This window comes from Myodes glareolus, chromosome 25, assembly GCF_982192425.1.
Source record: "Myodes glareolus chromosome 25, mMyoGla1.1, whole genome shotgun sequence".
In the NCBI taxonomy this organism is placed as follows: Eukaryota; Metazoa; Chordata; class Mammalia; order Rodentia; family Cricetidae; genus Myodes; species Myodes glareolus.
Window position 1 is genome coordinate 28,598,078 of NC_142050.1, and position 19,696 is coordinate 28,617,773.

The window sequence follows — 19,696 nt, forward strand, 5'->3', positions numbered from 1 at the left end:
TGAAGGCAGGAATATGAGCTTTAGTTCTTTGTGTGGTGAACGACCAGGAGTCAGGAAAGTACCTAGAGGACTGGAGAGACAGCTCAGTTGTTAAGACCATTGGCTGCTCTCGCAGAAGACACAGGTTCTGTTCCCAGCACCCACATAAACATAATTAACTCTAGTCCAAGGGATCCAAAGCCCTCTTCTGACATTCTTAGGAACCAGGCATATACATGGTATACATATATTCATGCAGGCAAACACATATACACAGGAAATATTTTTTTTTATATAACCAAAGGTGGGTACAACTCTCAAAGGCTCGCCCCCAGTGATCTACTTCCTCCAGCCAGACTCCATCTCTAAAGAGTTCTACAGCCTTCCAATAGTGACCCAAGCTGGGGACAGCAGAAGCTGAACACACGGCCTGGGGCGGACAGTCCAGACTGAACCCACAGCAGCAGAGAAGGGAGAGATCTTAGGCCCCTTTCTTCAAGTAGTAACCAGTTTTCATCCAGGTGTCATTTCTCGCAGATAGAAAGAATCCATTAACAGGGATTGGGTAGCTCTGGAGCTCAGTGATTTCATCTTGTGTTTATCTAAGAACATATTTATTTCATCTCCATGTAGATATTAGGTTTTATTTTGAAGAGAATAAAAACAACACAGAGGGTGTTCCTAATCCCCCACCATCCCCCTGTTACCAGCATTTTACATTACAGGACACCTTAGGCACAACGTGAAGCCGACATTATACCTTCCTATTAGCTGAACTCTAGACTCCATCTGCACTGTAGCCGCTCAGCCATAAGCAGTCTTCCTATTCCCGGACCCTGTCCCAGGTACATGTCACACTTTTTAATTAATTTCATACATGTAGATAACGTACTTTGGTCATTTTCTCTCCCCGTTATCCTCTACCACCCCACTTCCCACTTCTTCTCCGCCCCTTCTTCTCCCCAACGCCCCCCTCCTACTTTCATGTCTGCCCTTGCTTATGAATCTTGGGAGTCAGATGCGCTACCATTGTGCGATGGGGCCAGCTGCTTATGTATTCTTGAGGTCACGCATCCTTAGTTTTTTCTGGCCTCTGTCTAGTCTCTCCTTGTTTTGCAAAACTGAATGTTCTTCGGAAGGTTTCCCTGGTGCTATTTCTTAGGATGAGGCAGAGGTTATACGATTTCGTCAGGAAGATGAGGAGGCACATCCTATCCACATGACATACTGGTGAGGGTATTCGCCATCCTTGGGTGAACTAGTCTGTGCTTGCCGTCTCTGTGGTATAGGTGTTTTTCTCCACTTTCACACTTGAGTCTTCACTGTGAGTCAGCGGAAGAAAGATTTCAGTTCTCCATGCTAGACTGGAGACTAGCTACAGATGCTTTGGGGGTGTTTTTTAGAGCTTGAATTCTTTTGCTTCGCTTGTTTACTTATTTACTTACTTGGGACTTCATGTATACTTACTTTACATTGGATTCACATTCCATGCTGCCTTTTGAATTGTTTGAACTGACCGAGATTTTGGTCTTAGGGAGTCTTCCACATTGGTCCTTCACAGCCTGGGCCCACTCCCTTTGTGTTTTGAGCATTTCCTACTTCCTGGAATTACAAAGTGCTCCAACTTTGTTTAGTTTTGCCCATCCCACTCCAGCATCAATCCGTCTCTTCAAGAAGCCTGCTTTGATTCAATTCAATTCATCTTTTTCTAGCACCGGAGCTAGAACCCAGGGCCTCGTATGAGCTAGACAATTGCCTAATACTGAGCTATATACCCTAGCCTAACTTTTGTATTAATTTGATTAATGCTATCTACTAAGCTAGATGCTGATACTATCTTTGCTCATTGTCTTTAGATTTCACAGCACATTGATCTAGGAAATGTTTATATATGCTGATTTATAAAAATAAATATATCTCTAAATGTTTTACCGTATGTGTGTGTTGATGTGTATAGATGCATGTGTATGTAGGTAGATAGATGAGTAAGTTCATAGTGCTATTCTGACTACCACAAAGTTCCACAGAGTTCATTTTAGCTGTCCTGTCTTTCTTTTCTGAGACTTCCCTCTCCAACAGTAAGAAACTTGGCTTCCATTTCCTCTGTTCTGGAGCTCTAACAGGCTAAGAAATCATTCAGTCCTCAGTAAACTTCAGCGTTGGTCTAAGAATTACCTGTAGATTTTTTTCACTCTGAATGGAAAATTGGCTTTCCTGGTATCATGAAGGCCAGTGTGATTGGTCCTGCTATGGACTCAGTCAGCTGGAGGGACAGAGGATGGATTTGTAAGCACACTCCCCTAACAACTGCACTGATACATGAGCTTGTTTGTTTATTTAGCCTCAAGGCTGTCCTGGAACTTACCTTTTAGCCCAGGCTGACCATCAATTGGAGGCAATTTTCTGTTTCCTTCTCCCAGCTGACCATGTGTGACTATGTGAGTCCCTTTAGGTATTGGACTAGAATATTCTTGGGATAGGTAGGGGGTTAATGGCTCCAAGTTCTGAAAACTTTTCAAGAGCTCATTCCTCTCGGGATGTTTAAAATCTGGTTGTTTGGGATCATCAATGATGCTGATAGTGTGTAGTCATTTTGTCAAGAAGAAAGAAGAGACAGATTACTTCTGCGTGGAATGCGCGAGGGGTATCACTATGGATCTGACAGATGCCAAAGTGGCATTAATATTTATGAAAAAGGTATGCCAAAAAATTGACAGCAAAATACACTATTCAAACTCATTCAAGATGGAAGCAGGTGACAAGAATTGTAATATATCTATAAAAGGGTTCCTATGTATAGACTAAAATGTTGCTTCCATAAAACAGGCTCACCCTCTACCCAACAAACCCTCCAGACCAAAATGTCTTCACTGATAGTTCCACCAAATATTTAAGAGAGGAAGAAGACTCATTTTACAAAAAGATTCCATAGGATGAAAAAAGAATCCCGTCCCAAGTCATGTTTTTAGGATCAGCAGTAATTAGGTACTAAAATTAGACAAAGATATTATAAGATAAGAAAACTCATCTTAGTAAAATCAAAGACTGCACCCTCCATATTTGTCTACGAGAAATCTGTTCACACATGGTGAAATACAACTTAGTCCTGAAAAATAAACGAAGCTCCAAGAAAATTGTTGAGGGAGAAAAGCTTGTCAGAAGGGAGCATGTAGGAGATTGGCAATGTAGTTCAGTGGGTGAGGGCACTTGCAGCCAACACTGTAAGTGAGTTCAACCCCTGGGACCCACCTAGTAGGAGGGGAGAAGTGACTCTCACAAGTTGTCCTCCGTTGTCTGTATGCGTGCCATGGCACATGCTTACACATACAAAGACATAAATTAACAAAAAAAGGGTACTTACTACATAGCACTATGTACATATAATTCTAGAATGCGTTGATTAATCTACAGGAACAGACACCGAATCAGTAGGTGAGTCCCTGGGGTGGCGGAGAGCAGACAGGAAGTGGGATAAAGGACCGGAAGTGGGTTAGAAAGATGCTTGAGTGCACGGAGCTGAGGGATAGATACAGGATGTGCCCATTACTTTGAACATGGTGTCATTTCAGAGTCTGCCATGTGCTGGGTTTTGTGAAACCACATTCTTTCTTTGAAAGCTGTTGTACACTGAACAATAACTTGTTCGTGTACGTTGTACAACAGCGATTATACAGCGAAGCCATTAAGAACTTATAAACACTCAAAATGGAGAGAAGTCTCACGGACGCTCTAGGTCAAGGAAATCGGACTCTGGCAGTCACCCGCCTCTGGCTCCCGAATTCTCCTTGGTCTCATCCCGAGATTCTTCTAGTGTTTTCATCCTCACTCACTTTGTGTCTTGGTTTTTGTTTCCTGCGCTGGTGTCTGCGAAAAGTTTCAGGGGTTGGAATGTGAAGAAGGTACCAGGTCTCTCAGTCTCTCCTGAGTCCTGGGATGTCTCTTGGCCTTCTTGGTCCCCAAAGCTGAGGCTATTTGTAGAGAAACAGCCTTGTGGCCCCCATAATTCCTGCACATAGTCCCCACCTGGACAAACTGGGCCCTTCTAGGGCTGTTATGTAAAAGCTAACGGTAGCCAGAACAGGCAGTTCATTTGTTTGTTTTTAATGCCCTTGAGTCTTTAGCTGTAAAAATCTGTCCACACATTGCTGAAACGTGAACGTGATTTTATTCCTGATGCTGGTACAGGTCCTTATAGTCAGGGCTTTGGGCCGCACTTCTGATCCTTTACGTACTGTTTTCTCCCCTTTTCCAAGAATCATTGGAACCACTTCCGCAGGCTCCAGCCGCTTCGGCGTGAGCGCCGCTGATGCGATGCTAAGAGCGGGCAGAGTTCTCCTGATCCAGTTTACGGTTTCACAGGTCTGAAAATCACAGTCATTTGCCGCCTTCTCCATTAGTGCCCTGACCCCAGCCCATTATGTCTGCACGTTTGCTTCCTGATGTTTAAAACTTCGTGCCGCTCCACTACCTGGTTTCGCCAAGCTGAAAATGTGCCTCGCTCGTTTCCCGGGGGGCCTTCTGAACTGCACACCTGGCCAGTGTTGGGATCAGAGGGTTATCTCTGTTTGTTTTCCCTTATTGGGCTCACTAAGTCTGCTGTCACAAGCCCGTTGTTTTCCATAGTTTGTTCTAGAGGGGGAGAGGTGGCTGTGAATCCCGGAGCTTCTCAGAACCCTATCACTTCAGCTGGTTTGCTTTAGGCTTCCCTTCTAATCTCTTCACCATCAGTCTCACAGCCGGTCTCAAATCCAGCTGTGACTGCCTACGCGAGGATCACAACACCTCTCTCCTTGTCTGAAGGACCTGTAGGCTTTAAGGGGCCTGCTCCCCAGCAAGTGTGAACCCAGTATCCATCAGAGGCGAGTCAGGGTGGCTCGAGGAGGGTGCTTCTCAGTCCTCAGGGCACACCAGGACTGCTTTGCGGGGGTTTGTGGCAGGCCCCTGGTTCCCACCCCTAGAGTCGCTGATTCACGGGAACAGAGAGTTAGTGTCTTACTGTCTCCTACTAATTGTTGCTGTCGTACACTCCTTGCCACAGCTCAGTTAGCGTCAGTGGAAAGCCCCCTGGGTGCCTTCTTGCTGTTTCCTTGATCACATCCATCCTTAGTGCTCCTCTCAGACTTGAGACTCTCTTCTTCTCCCCTCTTGGAACCCTTTGGTTTATCTCCCTGACTCTTCCTGTTCCCACCGCTAGGTAGAGGCCCATCCTCATGCTCTGGCTTCTTTAGGTCCCGAGTTCAGCCCCAGAATCCTAAGGTACCTTGAATTGTTTGTTTGGATCAATCCTGATCAAACCCTAGCTTAGGAGCTCACGGACCAGGTGTCCAGGACTTATTTTACTTTGTGCTTTATGGGTATATGCTTGGCTTACAGGTGCCTATGGAGGCCACAAGAGGTCCTGGAATTGGAGTTACAGGGGGTTGTGAGCGGCCCTGCGTGGGCGCTGGGAACCAAACTCAGGTCCTCGGGACGAGCAGAAAAAAGCTTTCACTGTTCAGCCATCCGTCCAGCTCTTGGCCAGGTTTCCCAAAACATTTCCTTCCAATCGTTATCCCACTTTGAAACTAAACAATCGATATGAAGTCCTTTGCTTTAATAACTCTACACTCGTTCCTTCGCATCTGGCGCCGCAGGTGGTCGCGGGCACCTGCAAGGAGGCTCGGCGTACATCGTTATCTCTATTAATGGCTCCCCGGGAACAGCTTTGTTGGTGTGTTCTGGGGGCAGAAATGAAGAGGCCGTTTGTCCTCTGAGCCAACGTTCCTCCTTCCCTATCTGAAACCCCTCCAGGGCCTGATCACCGTCTTCAACACTCAGTGGAGACAACGGAAGAGCAGCCCTCTTCCTAGCTTCATTTTCAAAGTGGTTAAATCTGTGCTTGTCATTTTAAGTACAGTTCTTTTATGTGGTCTGGTCTGGTTTCTAAGATTTCAACCATTGTAAGTAGGGCCCATTTCCCCCCGCCCCCTTTTTTTCTCCCTTAAGCCCTTGCTATTTTCCTATTTGCCATTTCCAAGCTAAGACTGTCTCCAGGGCAACGGTCCTCTGCTCCCTCGCAAGGCTTCAGCCCCTGCCCCCTCAGCGAAGGCCCTTCCACTTGCTATGTGCAAATTGGATTTTCTGCGCCTAATGCTCCAGGTGCCGAGGCTGACTGTGATTGCCCTTCTCTCTCTCTTGTTTGCTCCGTCCCCCCTCCCTTTGCCTTTGGGTTTATGCTTATTTAATTTTTTTTCAACCACCGAGGCCAAAGAAGCTATATTGCGATTTAATGCTTCCCTCCCACTCTACACCCTTTATTCTCCATCCTTTCAAATCCACTGTGATAATCAAGACCTATTGATTAACATTTCCAGAAGGCCCCCAACCAAGAGAGACAGACATGGCTGTGTTGCTGGGCATCTTGTGTTTCGGCTGCAGGTTTGTGGTGATGAGCAAAAACCGACCCTTCAGCCTGTGTGTGGATGAAAGAGCAAGACATCTCTCTTATAACCTGTAAAACCACATAATTCAACATGATTAATATACAAATATATTAACAGTAGTCACTTTTAAGTTTGGTTAGTATTTCGCTCACGGGAATGTTGAGAAAACAAAACCATCTCTAGTAAGCCAGTTTTGTATCAGCGATCCAGTCTGTCATTCTATATTTTCCCTGTGTCTCTTCCTTGTGTGTATGTGCCTGTGTGTGTGTGTGCTTGTGTGTGTGCACATCTACATATGGAGGCCAGGGGTCAACCTTGCGTTCCTCAGGAGACATCTAGCCCCCACCCTTTTTTGGAGACAAGGTCTTTGACTGTCTGACTGGGACTCTGCCTGTCTCTGCCTCCCCGTCTTGGGCTCATAGGCAAGCACCACCATCATCCTGGATCATAGGCAAGCACCACCATCATCCTGGATCGTAGGCAAGCACCACCATCATCCTGGATCGTAGGCAAGCACCACTATCATTCTGCCATTAGAACTCAGCTCACATCTACTGAGCAAGCAGTTCCCAAGCCATCTCCACAACTCCCTTGAAGTCATTTTCACTCTGAGCACAGGGACCTACCCTGCCCATCACTGGCTCTTAGTCCTTCTGAATAGTGTGGCCTCTCATAAACAGTTTTTGGTAGTCTGCATGGAAATACAAAAAGGAGGGCTAGCTTATAGACATTGTTGTTCCTGGGGGAAGGCTATCACTTTTATTTTATCTTCATTTTCCTTTCTCTCTCTCTCTCTCTCTCTCTCTCTCTCTCTCCATAGATGTCTCTGTGGAGCTCCATTGTTTTATAATCCTGGGAGCTCAAGACCTCTGTCTGGCCTCCATCTCTTGCTTTCACAGACTCTGAAGCTACAAGTCAGCTTGTTGGAGCAGGTTGCTCTAGGTGGATGTCCTCTGATCCCAGTCTGCCTCTCTGAGAACACCAGGTTCCCACTTCTACCCAGAGACACTTGCGCAGACCCAGGCCAGGGCAGGATCCCATACTTTCCACATGAAAGGTCACCCAGGAACGCAGCTGCTCCTGGCTGCATGAGCAGCCTCCAAGCACCAGTCCCTCATGCATGTGCTTGGACTGGTCTGCCAGCCCGACCAGATGTCAGTGCCGTCCCCCTAGTCCTAATCCTTCCTCTTGGAATACTTGCCTGGCTTCTTCTGCCAAAGTGTCTGGACACTGAAAAAAAAAAAGTACCGAGAACATGGCTGATCTCCAGGCCTTGTTTCTTAAAGAGGTACTTTGCAAATGTTTCCACTAGAATCCTAACCGCGGAGGAGAGAGCGGCATTTACATGAAGAGGTAGCACAAAGCAATTTTTGAGGGATTACTGTGAGCACAAAATTTGCATTTGATCTTCAAATTCATGTAATGCTTGTGTTTGACTTCGCAACGAGTTCCTATTTGTATGAATATGAATGTGTTTCCAATGATTTACCATCAAGCAAAATAGGTCTGACCTTTGAAAGTACAATAGTTTTATCCTGGAGCTTGAGGGCAGATGGCACAAAAAATGATGTCCCAAGAGGGACCCCACTGGTGACCCACCTGAGGTCCTCTATTTATACCTGGTGAACTTCCTGTGGCATTTCCCTCAATGGCCTATTTTAAACCCACAGAGTTTAATCCTATTTCGCCTCTTTCGGCAAATTACCTTCTGTTTCAGCCCGAAGAGACAAGGGGTGCCCTCACATGACACCTTCCTTCACCCTTCTCTCTCCCATCTCTAAGAGTGCGGGTCCGTGGGGTCAAGGAACACCTCACTCCTTCTTCATGCTGCGTTCTTAGAGATGCCCCGAAGGCATCAATTAATTGATTTTCTTTTCGGGAAGCATTTGAACCCTGAGTCCAGTTCACTAGGTAGATACAGGATCCTCGCCTTCCCTACTCAATGAGTTTGATAGTTTGGATTAAAGAAATTAATTAATTAATTAAAGATTGAAAAGACAACAACAGCTATCTGCTTTGATTTGGAAAGTAGTTCTCGGCAGGGCTGCTTTCACCTGTCTGAATGCAAGCCCTCTTCTTTGGCTCCTTTTGTGCTCTCCTCTCTTTCTCCTCTGCCCTGGGTCTGTTCATCAGAATCTTGGTCAGAGAAGGCCAAGTATCCAAGCTGGGCCATGAAGAGTTGGTCCAGGACTTTAACTCTCTGGGTTTGTCAGGGTGGCAGGCTCTGTCATATCATCCCCGCGGGAGCAGCTGCCCAGGAAGGAAGGTGGCGCAAAGGAAAGAGCAGCCGATGGACGGAGACACCTTGTCCGCAGTGGGCTCACTGGAGTGCCCGAGTTGGCTGTGTGCAAATGCACCTTCAACCCATTGGGTACAAGAAATGGCAAATCCCTCTGTTTCTTGCTTCTTTATTAACAACCTAAAGACTGATAGAGATCATCTTATGAAAAATAGAAATTATAGCATTTAAAGGCGCCATAAATTTTTTTTTAAAAAAGTTATTTCTATGTCCTAGTTAAAACACTTCTCCTAGCCGAAAGCCCACTGAGAATTTTTCTTCTAGTGCCTTTGGTTCTTATATTTAGCGCTGTGATTCATTCTGAGCATATTTTAATGATGTCTATGATCTCTCTTGAATTAAGATGTGTAAACGACACAAGGGTTTTATTCTTCCATGTTTTTCACATGCACACTCATTCCATTTTGCGTATCCATTATCCTTTTAGTCTGGGTTTCTCTGGTGGTCACATGACCATGTATCTTTAGAGGGATTCCTCAGCTCTTTACTGAGACATTGTCCTATGTGTGTGTTCCTATACCAGCATCCCCTTTGCATGGCTACAGTGAGTCTTAAAATGGATAATTTAAAGGGAAAAGAGCATGATCAAATATAGTGTATGGAAAAATTTTAATAAGAATAAATTTCAAAATGGGGAGTTGATATCCTGTGACTTTATTCTTTATTTTTAAAATTTGCCTATCTTTATCCTTTTCATTTCTAGTTTGATCTGATCATTTGATTGTTTGTTTTTGAGGCTGGGTCTTTATAGCCTAGGTTGGCTTGAAACTCGCTGTGTAGCCCAGGCTAGACTGAAATTTATGATCCACCTGCCTTAGCTTCACGGGTGCTAAAATTGCAGGTGAACCACTGAGCCTTTGCATTTTACATGAATGGAATCAGCTTAATTTATTTTCTACTACAGGACACGTTAGATTCTTGTGATTTTATTGAATCTACACATCAGTTGAGGACAAATGGCACTTTAGAAAATGGAATCTTCCAGTCTAGGTGCTTAGTAGAACTCACTGAGATAATCGACTTCTCTTCAAAGTGCTGATTGGTTAGCATATTTAAGTTACCCGGAAGCATTTCATATTTTCAGATGGTACTGTAAATGGTGTTTTTGAAGTACAATTTTCAACTGCCCCTCATTAGGAAGCAGATCTTATGAACCTGGCGTGTTTCAACCTTGCCAGACTGATTGCTTCTGGTAGCTTCTGTGAGGGTTGTTTGGAATATTCAACGCATATAGTCAGGTGTCTACATGGCCACAGTTCAACCTCCTCCTTTGCAATATCTGTGGTCTTTTTTCTTTTTGTTACCTTATTTCTCTGGTTAAGGTTTCTAGAACAATGTGGAAGACAGGGGTGAGAAAGCCCCCTTTTTGTGCTTGTTCTGTCAGGGGGAAAGGAGTGGTGCTGGCTCTGAGCCCTTCTTAGATCTGAGAGGATCCTTTTTGGTCCTAGTTTGTCGAGAGAGTTTAATCAAGAATGGAGTTTGAATTTTGCCAAATGCCTCTCTAAATCTATTGAGATGACTTTTCACTTTTAGTCTTTCAATGTGCTGATTTATATTAATTGTCTTCTGAATATTAAAATGGTTTTTGGCATTTCTGTAACAAACTCCATTTAGTTATAATATGTCATCTATTTTATGTATTGCTAGGTTTACTTTGCCAAAAAAATGTATTAAGGATTTCTGGTAATTGCCTTTGTGGATTCATTGGTGTATAGTTTTCTTGTATTGCCTTTGCCTGTTTAGCAACCGAATAGCCAGCCTCATAAAATAAGCTGGAAAATGGCCCCTCCTGGCTCTAGGAGACTGGAAGACGGGCTATTTCTTCCTGAGATACTTGGAAGGATTCAGTAAGGTCACTGGGATTTTATTTTCGGGAAGCGTTTGAACCCTGAGTCCAGTTCACTGAGTAGATACAGGATCCTCGCCTTCCCTACTCAATGAGTTTGATAGTTTGGATTAAAGAAATTAATTTTATTGAAGTTCTTAGATGTATCGATATAACATTTCCTTTTTATTTAAGGATTCTTTCTAGTTTCCTTCTGGATACTAGTAATCTCTCTCTCTCTCTCTCTCTCTCTCTCTCTCTCTCTCTCTCTCTTCTTTCCTAGAGATTTTTTTAAAAAAAGTATTGATTATTTTTAAAGGAATTAACTTTTATTTTTGTTGGTCTTTTTAAATAGCGGTTTTCTGTTTGATTGTTTATTTTTTTACATTTCTTTTCTTCTCTTTACTTTGGGTTCACTTTGCTCCTGCTAGATTCTCTAGGTAGAAGATGGTATTTTTTTTTATTTGAAACACATCTTCTTGAATTGTTCATTACCCAAACTGCCATAACAGCACAGCCTGAGTTACACCCTACAAGCCTACTCTGCTATGCTCCTATTTCTATTCTAGTGAGGTTATTATTTGAACCATGGATTACTTAGACATTTATTTTTTTTTAATTTCTAAGAATTTGAGGATTCCCAAATGAATTTATAATTTGATTCTATTGTAGTTTTCGAATGGGTCATATGAGTTTCAAAATTTGTTGAGACTTATAGTCCAGAAAATGACCTATCCTGGTGACCATTTCATGTGTGGCTAAAAACAATGTGTCCTATTTTAGTGGTTTGAAGTTTTCTTTAATGGAAATGAGTTCAAGCTGACAGTTGCTCATGTATCCCATGTTCTGACTTTCCGTCTACTCCTTCTAAAGGTTATCAAGAAAGAAAGTTAAAAACTCCAACTATAACTTGTTCTGGCGATATAAGCTTATATAAAGCCTATTTACTATAAAGCCTAAGACAGGAGGATCACAAGTTGAAGGTCTTGCTGGGACTACAAAGCTGAGCTCAAGGCCAATCTAGGCAATTTAGTGAGACATGTCTTAAAATAAAATGTTAAAAGAGCTAGGTGTGGCAGTGCAGGCCTGGTGTACCCCAGCACATGGGTGGCAGAGACAGGAGGCGCTCTATGAACGTGAGGCTAGCCTGGTCTACATATCAACTCTGTGCCATTGTATGGACGGGGCACACTCTATTTATCCAGCCATCTGATGATGGGCCTTTCAGGTTTGCCTGGAAGAACTTGCGCATCGCTGACAGAAACAGAGGTAGTAGTGGCTGGTGACCCAGCTGCTTCTATGCCTGTGGACTCTCTTGTTTGTTTTCCTTTTCTAAGAAATCAAGACAAAATGATAGGCGAGTGTGGATTTGGCTTCCTTCCCAGACTACTCTCCCCACTTCAGCCTCACGGTGCACTCCCTATTTTCACACCTGTTGTGTACTATTGTCCCCCTCACCCCAGACAGGGATCCCATGACAGCCACAGGACAGACACCACCAAAGGGGTACTAACTTGGGGAACCGATGAATTTTATTGGGATTACTTACAGGAGTGGGGTTGAGGGGTGACTTCCAGGAACAGAAATGACTCAAAGACAGCTGTATCACCGAAGCCCACCCCAGTACAGCTGACAACTCACAGAAGCTGGGAAACCGAATCATACTGGGCAGCCTGCTGACAACTCAACAGGCTGGTCTAAAGTTCTTTCAGGCATCTTAGCTTGTCTGAAGGGCTTCTTAGCAGCTCAGCGCTGCTTCTCTGAGACAGACTCTCAACTTGCATTGCTTACCATGGCAGAGAGTGACCCAGTGAATCTGGTCAGTTTCAGGGACTTCCAGAAGCTATTTTGAGTTGTTACCCTTTCTGCATCCCTACACTGCAGCATAGAATGTTTTCATCTCAGAGGACACTGTTAAGCAACACTCCCAGAGAAGAGATGGCTCTGAATTACCCACCTTCCTGCAGTAAAACTTTTTCAAATAATATTCTGCTGAAGAACTTAAAGTAGATGGAGCAATATGGCACAGTTTGGGAACTCTCCTGCCAGTCTGTCTAACTTCTGCCAAAATACTAGAGCATGCTTCATTTTGAAAGGCTCTGTTATAGGAGGCCTGCTCATTCGTTCCCAGCAGCCCAGACTCGAAATAACCACATAGAAACTCTATTAATTAAATCACTGTTTGGCCAATAGCTTAAGAGTATTTCTGACTAACTCATATCTTAAATCTTAAATAATCATTTCTATTAATCTGTGTATTGCCACATGGCTATAGCTTACTGGCAAGGTTTCATCCATCATCTGTCTCTGGTGGGACTACATGGCTTCTCCTGACTCCGCCTTCTCTCTCCCAGCATTCAGTTTAGTCCCCCACACCTAGCTCTGTCCTGCCCTGCTATAGGTCCAAGGCAGTTTCGTTATTCATTAACCAATAAAAGCCACACATATACAGAAGGACTTCTCACACGAAGGCTCTTTGCTCTTCTTTTAAGGTAAATCTTTTGCAGACTTGAAGGTTTTTTAACTGTGGAAACCATCAATCCTTTGTGGTGGGTAGCATGAGCCAAGATAGCATTCATCTTCTGGAGACCTTGGCTCAAGGATGTTCCAGTTGGATTTCCATGTCCTTGGCTAGGACAACTCCTGTTTCCTACACATCAGTGCCAACACAATAAAGAAGAAGGAATTAAGGCAGAGGCATGGAGAGTGAGACCCTCTGGGATAGTTAGGGCCAGTTGTTCTTTCTCTGTACACTAGACCCTTGCCCACCAGCTCAGGCGATAGCCTCAGGCTGCAGTTTTTATGAAGAAGAAGACAAGACACAGACAGTCTCTTATTGCAGTGGTCAAGAGTGGAATGAAACAGGAGTTTCAAATGTAGGCTTCGTTTGCCATGGTTTTCTTGGCTGTTATCTGAACTATAATCATGGCTTCTGAATCAGTGCCTCTTCTTTCAGATCCCTATTGGCTGGCAGTCCCCACCCCACCCCCACCTTTTCCCGGGTCCAAGCCCCACACTCCCTTGAGATGTGAAAGAAACGCTTGCCTGCCACATAGAATGGGAAGTAAGCATCCACTCAGCCGTCCTCATCCTCTGGTCTGTTTTCATGTCTATTTAGGGGTCAGGTACTGACTGAGGGGAGAGGGCAGTGTGGGTGAACAGGCAGCTCCATGGAATGGCAGGGGACACTCTCCTAAGATATTCAAATGTAAATCTAAAACCAACCAAATCTTCCAGAAGAACGGATTTGTCGCTGGGACCCTTTTTGTCACCCGAGGGTTTTACAGGCATTCTTGATACATGACCAAAGATAGCCCTGCTCTCAGAATTACATACTGGTATTATGTTTAACAATATGGACCATACGTGCTTCTCTGCAGGCAGGATTACAAAATGCAGGCGTTCTGCTCTTTCACACAATACTGAGAAGTTTGGTGTCTTAGAGGACCTCTTCACTTGTACCCTATAAATGGACGTTGAAGTCATTTCCAGTTTTGAAAACATTTTTTCCCCTAAATAATGAAGTATTGTTCAACCTTGGACACCTGCCAGGGAGCATACGTGTAGGATAATTTGACAACGTGATATTGCTGGGTCCGTTTTGATAGTGCCAAATTATCCTCCAAAATAAAAGATAGATCTATTGAACGTTACCAACAGTGTTCCCCTGTTTAACTTTGAACACCCTCCCACCCCCGCCATGTGTCTCATTAGCAGTTCCCAGGGGAATGACAAGCCTCGTCCACCACCACCCTGGAGGTGGGTGGAGAGGGTGGGGTGGTGGTGGACAGATTGAACAACTCACAGAAATTTTCTTTTCTCTGTTTGTTGAAAAGCTGGAGGAACATAAATATGTTTTGCCTATATAAAGTTAACGGCCTGTGGTGAAGAATGTCAATCTTCAGGCTGCCGTCCACGCTGTTTGGCTGGGGAAACAGTGGGGTAGTGTGCTAGACACCTGGCATGGGTTGGGATTGTGGAAAGAGGTGGGACTTAGCGGGTTATGCTGGCAGAGTTGGTTCCTGGCCTCCCCCTTGCCTCTCACTTAATGTACACATCACTGTGTTTGTTCTTGGCTGTTTCTTCTACACCACAGAGGGCCCAGCAGTGGGAGATGGGAATGTGCTCTTCTGTCCTGAAGTGTGAGGTCCCTACTGGACTTCCAGTTGCATCCGGAACTTCCTTTGAGTGCAGGGCCATTCCAGCCTAGGTTTCCATGACCTCCTCCGCACTTTTTGGTGCTCTGGTCCCCTTTTGGTACAGTTCTAGTTCTAGAAAATTCTATCATGAGACCTCTGGGTACCATCTAATTTCCTTGCCTCTCCCTGTTCCCTGGTGGATCTCACTTGATGCTCCCTTAGCATTTTGATCACAGCTGTATTAAATAGTCTATTGTTTTGCTTTTCTCTGTTTCCCCAATGCTGGGCTGAGAGCTAGTTATCTTAATGACAACAGTAATTGTGATAATACAGTGCTTCCTGTGTGCCAGGCACATTAGTGTCACACACAAACTCACTTAGACCTCATGGTATCCCTGGCAACTTCTTGAACATTCTAGTGATTTTCAATTTAGATCTCTGTTCTCTAACTTACCCATGAGTTTAGGAGAAAATACCAACAAAAGAAGACACTATTTTGAATCATGACATCCGTTAGCAAAAATATCCATCACGTTTATCCATTAAGATCTGAAGCTATGAAGTAATAACAGGGTTGTTTTCTCATTCAGCCTGTCAGCAAAACTGTTAACTTTAGCGTCTGGTATGAGCAGTTTAACACTGCATCCATCCACTGGTGGGTAGAATTGTTGCGCAATTTCCCTTCAAGAGAGAAATCAAACCTGTAACACAGTACCATTAGGGAATGACTTCCCCCAAATATTATATTAATTCTCCCAGATTTTCTGATGAATGCATAAACATGATTAGATTGAACTGGATTCAGATTCTACCTAGCAATTTACCAGTCTTGAAATCTTGGCTGGAATCCTCAGGTTTTCAAAGCCTCAGTTGTTGGTAGATAAGTGGACAGGGTCTCGCACAAACTGATCAGCCAGGTTTTACAATCATTCATACTTGTCATCACTAGAAAATGTTGGGTGGACCGAGGAGACACAAATAAAGGACATGGTTCCTTGACCTTAGGGAGTTCAGATATGTGGTAGGGGAGACAAAGCAGAACTCCAAATACCTCCTTTGGAGAATGTGGTAGGCACGTCTGTTGCAAGTGTGCCTCAGGCACAGATAGGCACCATGGGGAAGGTAGACAAGAGATACTGTAACTCAACTCACTCCTGAGGAATGAATAGGACTTCTTAAGGTAGATGCAGTGGGAAAGGATACCTTTGATTAGGGCAGAGGACCTGTGTGAAGGAGAAAGACACTGCCTGGCATAATTCGATGCGTAATGGTTGGTCAGATTATGAAGTGTTGGAGAGTGGACAACTAGGAGGGCAGGAGAGAAGATTCTAGAGGAAGACAGGGGTCAGATTTCGAAGGATTTCTGTGTGAAGTGTTTTGCATGCCCATCTAAGGAGGTTGGATTTAACATCAGTAACACATTTTGAGCAGAAAAGCGGTGCCACCAGACTTTCACTTTGGAAAAATCACTTTGGCAGGTGTGCCCAGGAGGAACTGGAAAAGCTGCGATGGTGGAGGCCTGAGAGCCAATTAGGAAGCAAAGGTCCCGGTGAGAGGTGAGGAGGCCTGAGCTAAGGGAAATGGTGGTAGCAATGGGAGGGAGTCAGGGAAATTTAAGAGGGACTTGGGAGGTAAATGAAGAGAAACTTAGGCATGGAAGATTGGCATGGACAGGATGCAGGATGCAGGACAGGATGCAGAAGGAGGCAGAGGATGTGGACCGGTCAGTTTCCAGTGTGGGAAAGAGGAGATAGGGTGATAAATTTAACCTAGACCTTGTAGTGTATGAAATGTTTGTCACCTATGTAAAGACGATCTATGTAAAGGTGGTTAGTTTCATAGATGCCGGCTCAGAGGCGAAGGTTGGAGCTTCAGACATGGAGACTTGAGGTAACTACGAAGTGAGGAGAAAGGCTGATTGATGAATGGAAGACTCACCAAGATGGCTCCCTAGTTAATAACTATCCAAGTACTGCTTCTTTGGCTTTCACTTCTATGATGGAACGAGGAAAGTGCTCAGATGACTGTATTCTCCGATAGCCATTGTTAAGGTGCGGCATGCCGTTTCATACCCTTTGCAAGAGGTGGCACTGGGGCCTGACAGGGAGAAGATGGCAGCACATGCCGGGTTGGAGAAGGTGGGCTTGTGCGCCAAGGTGGAGACCTCTAGCTAGATCCGGGTATTCAGTGACTTGGCCCAATAGATACTGGGAACTGGCTAAGGAGAGAACATACCTTGGTCCCAGGAAGTGCATGTGCACCCTCCCTTCCCCTATCGCCTGCAGGGGTGGGGGTGGGGAGTCCTGTACGACTGGTCTCACCTGTATCAGTTAGGAGGAGAGCCTGCCCCAAGAGTGAGACTGGACCTCACCGTGAGTCAAGGGGCTAAGGGAGTGACAATGACTTGGGGCTGTGGGAACCCTCACTTGGGCAGTGACGCCCATCCCTGTCCTGTAGCTACCCCTCCTGTGAAGGGAACACAAAGTCCAGCCCTCCTCGGCCGGCTCCCTTCTGCACCTCTCCTGTTAAGCTGGAGAAGCCAGACTGTGCAGTGCAGTGTGAATCGGGTGCGGGTGGGTGCCCAGGGTAGTGATGACTCGTGGGAATAGCTGCAGGGTGGAGGGCGAGGCCTGGGCAGCCAGGGAGACAGGAGTGCCGGTAGCTGGGGACAAAGAACCCGGAGACAGAAGTGCTGGTCGTATCCGGGACCCCTGCAGGGCCGGGGCGGGGGAGGAGGAAGACAGCTGAGGAAGGTGTGAAGTTGAGGGCAAGAAGACAACCCAAAACACCTGCCCCAGGGTCTGCTCCTCCGAGCTGGAAGAAAACCTTTAGAAAAAATAAAATAAAATAATAATAATAATAATAATAATAATAGAAGAAGAAGAAGCAGGGGCCCAGAGGGAGCAATGGTGTCGAATATGGATGGCAGTCTTCTTTTCCAGGCAGCTGGGAAAAGAACGCCTGCTTCCTTAGAGACCCTGTGGCGAGCAGCAAGTGAGATAATGTGTGTGAGCAGGGTAAAGGCTGTGAAAATGCAAGATACTATTAGCTAATTAGAATCCTTCAAGCCTATTGATGTCTGAGTGGTTAAGATGGCCTCGACCGGTGGACTAGTGGGCTTCGGTAGCGCCAGGTTTGGGTTGACGGGAGGCAAGGCGTGGAGAACCGGGTGAGTAAGGATTGCTTCGGGGTGTACTATAATACTGCAGTGTAAGGCAACGGATGCTGTCTGACGGTTAGGTTCTTCTCATTTGATTATTCGGCTTCGGTATTATTCCCTCAACTACCATTCATTTTGGGGGCTCTTTGCTGCATTTTTTTTTTTAAATCCTCAAAGAGTCTGAAAAGGGAGGAAGGCATCACTTAGAAATATATTAGATCCATTTGGCTGCGGGGGGTGGGCACTGGAGGCAAAACAAACCGAAGGAATTATCAATAAAGTCACAGCAACTTCCCTCCTGCCCTAACCCCCAGTGTACCTAATATATCCCTAAGTGAGCCTGGGGGCTCAGGATCGTGGCTCGGGAAGACTGAGCCGTAGATTGTTCCCTGGGCAGAGGGATCACTTTGGCTCTCTGTGCCGCTGAATGTCAGAGCCCTCAAAGGCCATTCATTGAGCAGAAGACCAGGACCTTACATACCTGTTGTCAGCTTGCCCAGTCCCTAGTGACAGGGAGCTTGTCACGGGCCACTCACCCCTTCTAGCAGGGCTGGACTGTTGAAAAATTCTTTATGCTGAATGGATTTTTGTCTCTGCCGTGTGCTCTCATTGGAGCCATATGGAATAAAATGTCTAACACCGCTTCCACAAATATTTGAAGACTGTGAACACATTTCCTCCTTCCACTCACTCCACAAGGCTCCTTTTCTTTAGACTAAACATGCCCAGTTATTTCAAACAGCGAGGCAGTGTGGGCCAGTGGAAAGAACGCCAGCTCTGGAGCCAGACGTATCTATGTTCAGCCCCCAGCTCCTTGGTGTTAGCACACAGTACCCTGAGACACAGACTCTTTCTCAGGGATGAATGGAAACTCTCTCCTAGCCTGTTCCTGAGAACACGGGGTCCACCGGGCAATACATGTGCTCATAGTAGGGACTTCAGCTATGCTAGTTGCTCTGTTTTGAGTCTCACGATTTTCAGAGTATTTTAGTTTTACCCGGAATACATTAGTGCAGGCTTAAATGTCTCTAAATATCTATTCTGTAAAGCAGAATAAAATAGTCTCAATGGGGTTTGATGAGTAAAATAGCACAGGATTAGGCTATTCTGGGTGTATTGCCGTAACCTCAGACACAGCAGCTTTTTTTTACTAAACCCCCCCGCTGGAAAAAAAATCCAAAGCCATCTCTCACGGTCCCAAAGAAACCTTTTTAAAAATCAAGTAAAGCCCTAAATCTCTTTAACCAGTGTTTTTGTTCAAATGAGTTTGTCCCGTTCCGTACTTTCTTAGTTTATTCAAATTTGTTAACAACAGCTTTAGAAAGCGGCTCTGTCCTGTAGTCTACAAGCGCCGTTGCATTTGTCCTATTATTACAGCGCTTAAAATGGGGTTAGAAAAAATAATGATGATTGAACCTACGGTAGAAAGAAGCGGGGCTGGTTTCTCACTGCTTGCTGTTGTGAGACCGTAAACAGAGACATTTCTATGCTGATTTTCGCACACATTTGAGGTGCTGTTATGAGGTGAACCCACGTTAGAAAAGGAATGTGAAGGGAAAGTCCGACAAGCTGTTGGCCGAGGGAACTCTGCTGCGGGCCAAGGGCAGTTAGTGTCTGTTTGGAAGAAGTGGGGGGGGGCACCAGCAGCAAACTCGGTGGCCGACTCTTCATTTATGAAGTTTTTCTGTTTCTCAGGTGCTCCAAGGGTTTTTTAGAACGTAGGTCAGATTCTCCCCGCTGTGGAGGAAGCACCCTCTAGAAATGTCAGACCTGGTTGGAAGATTCCCTTACCCTTTGAACATCAGAAAGCAAAGCTCTCCCCAGCCTTAGCTGTGCGTGTGTTCCTCGGCTCCTTGCCTTTGTGTCGGAGCC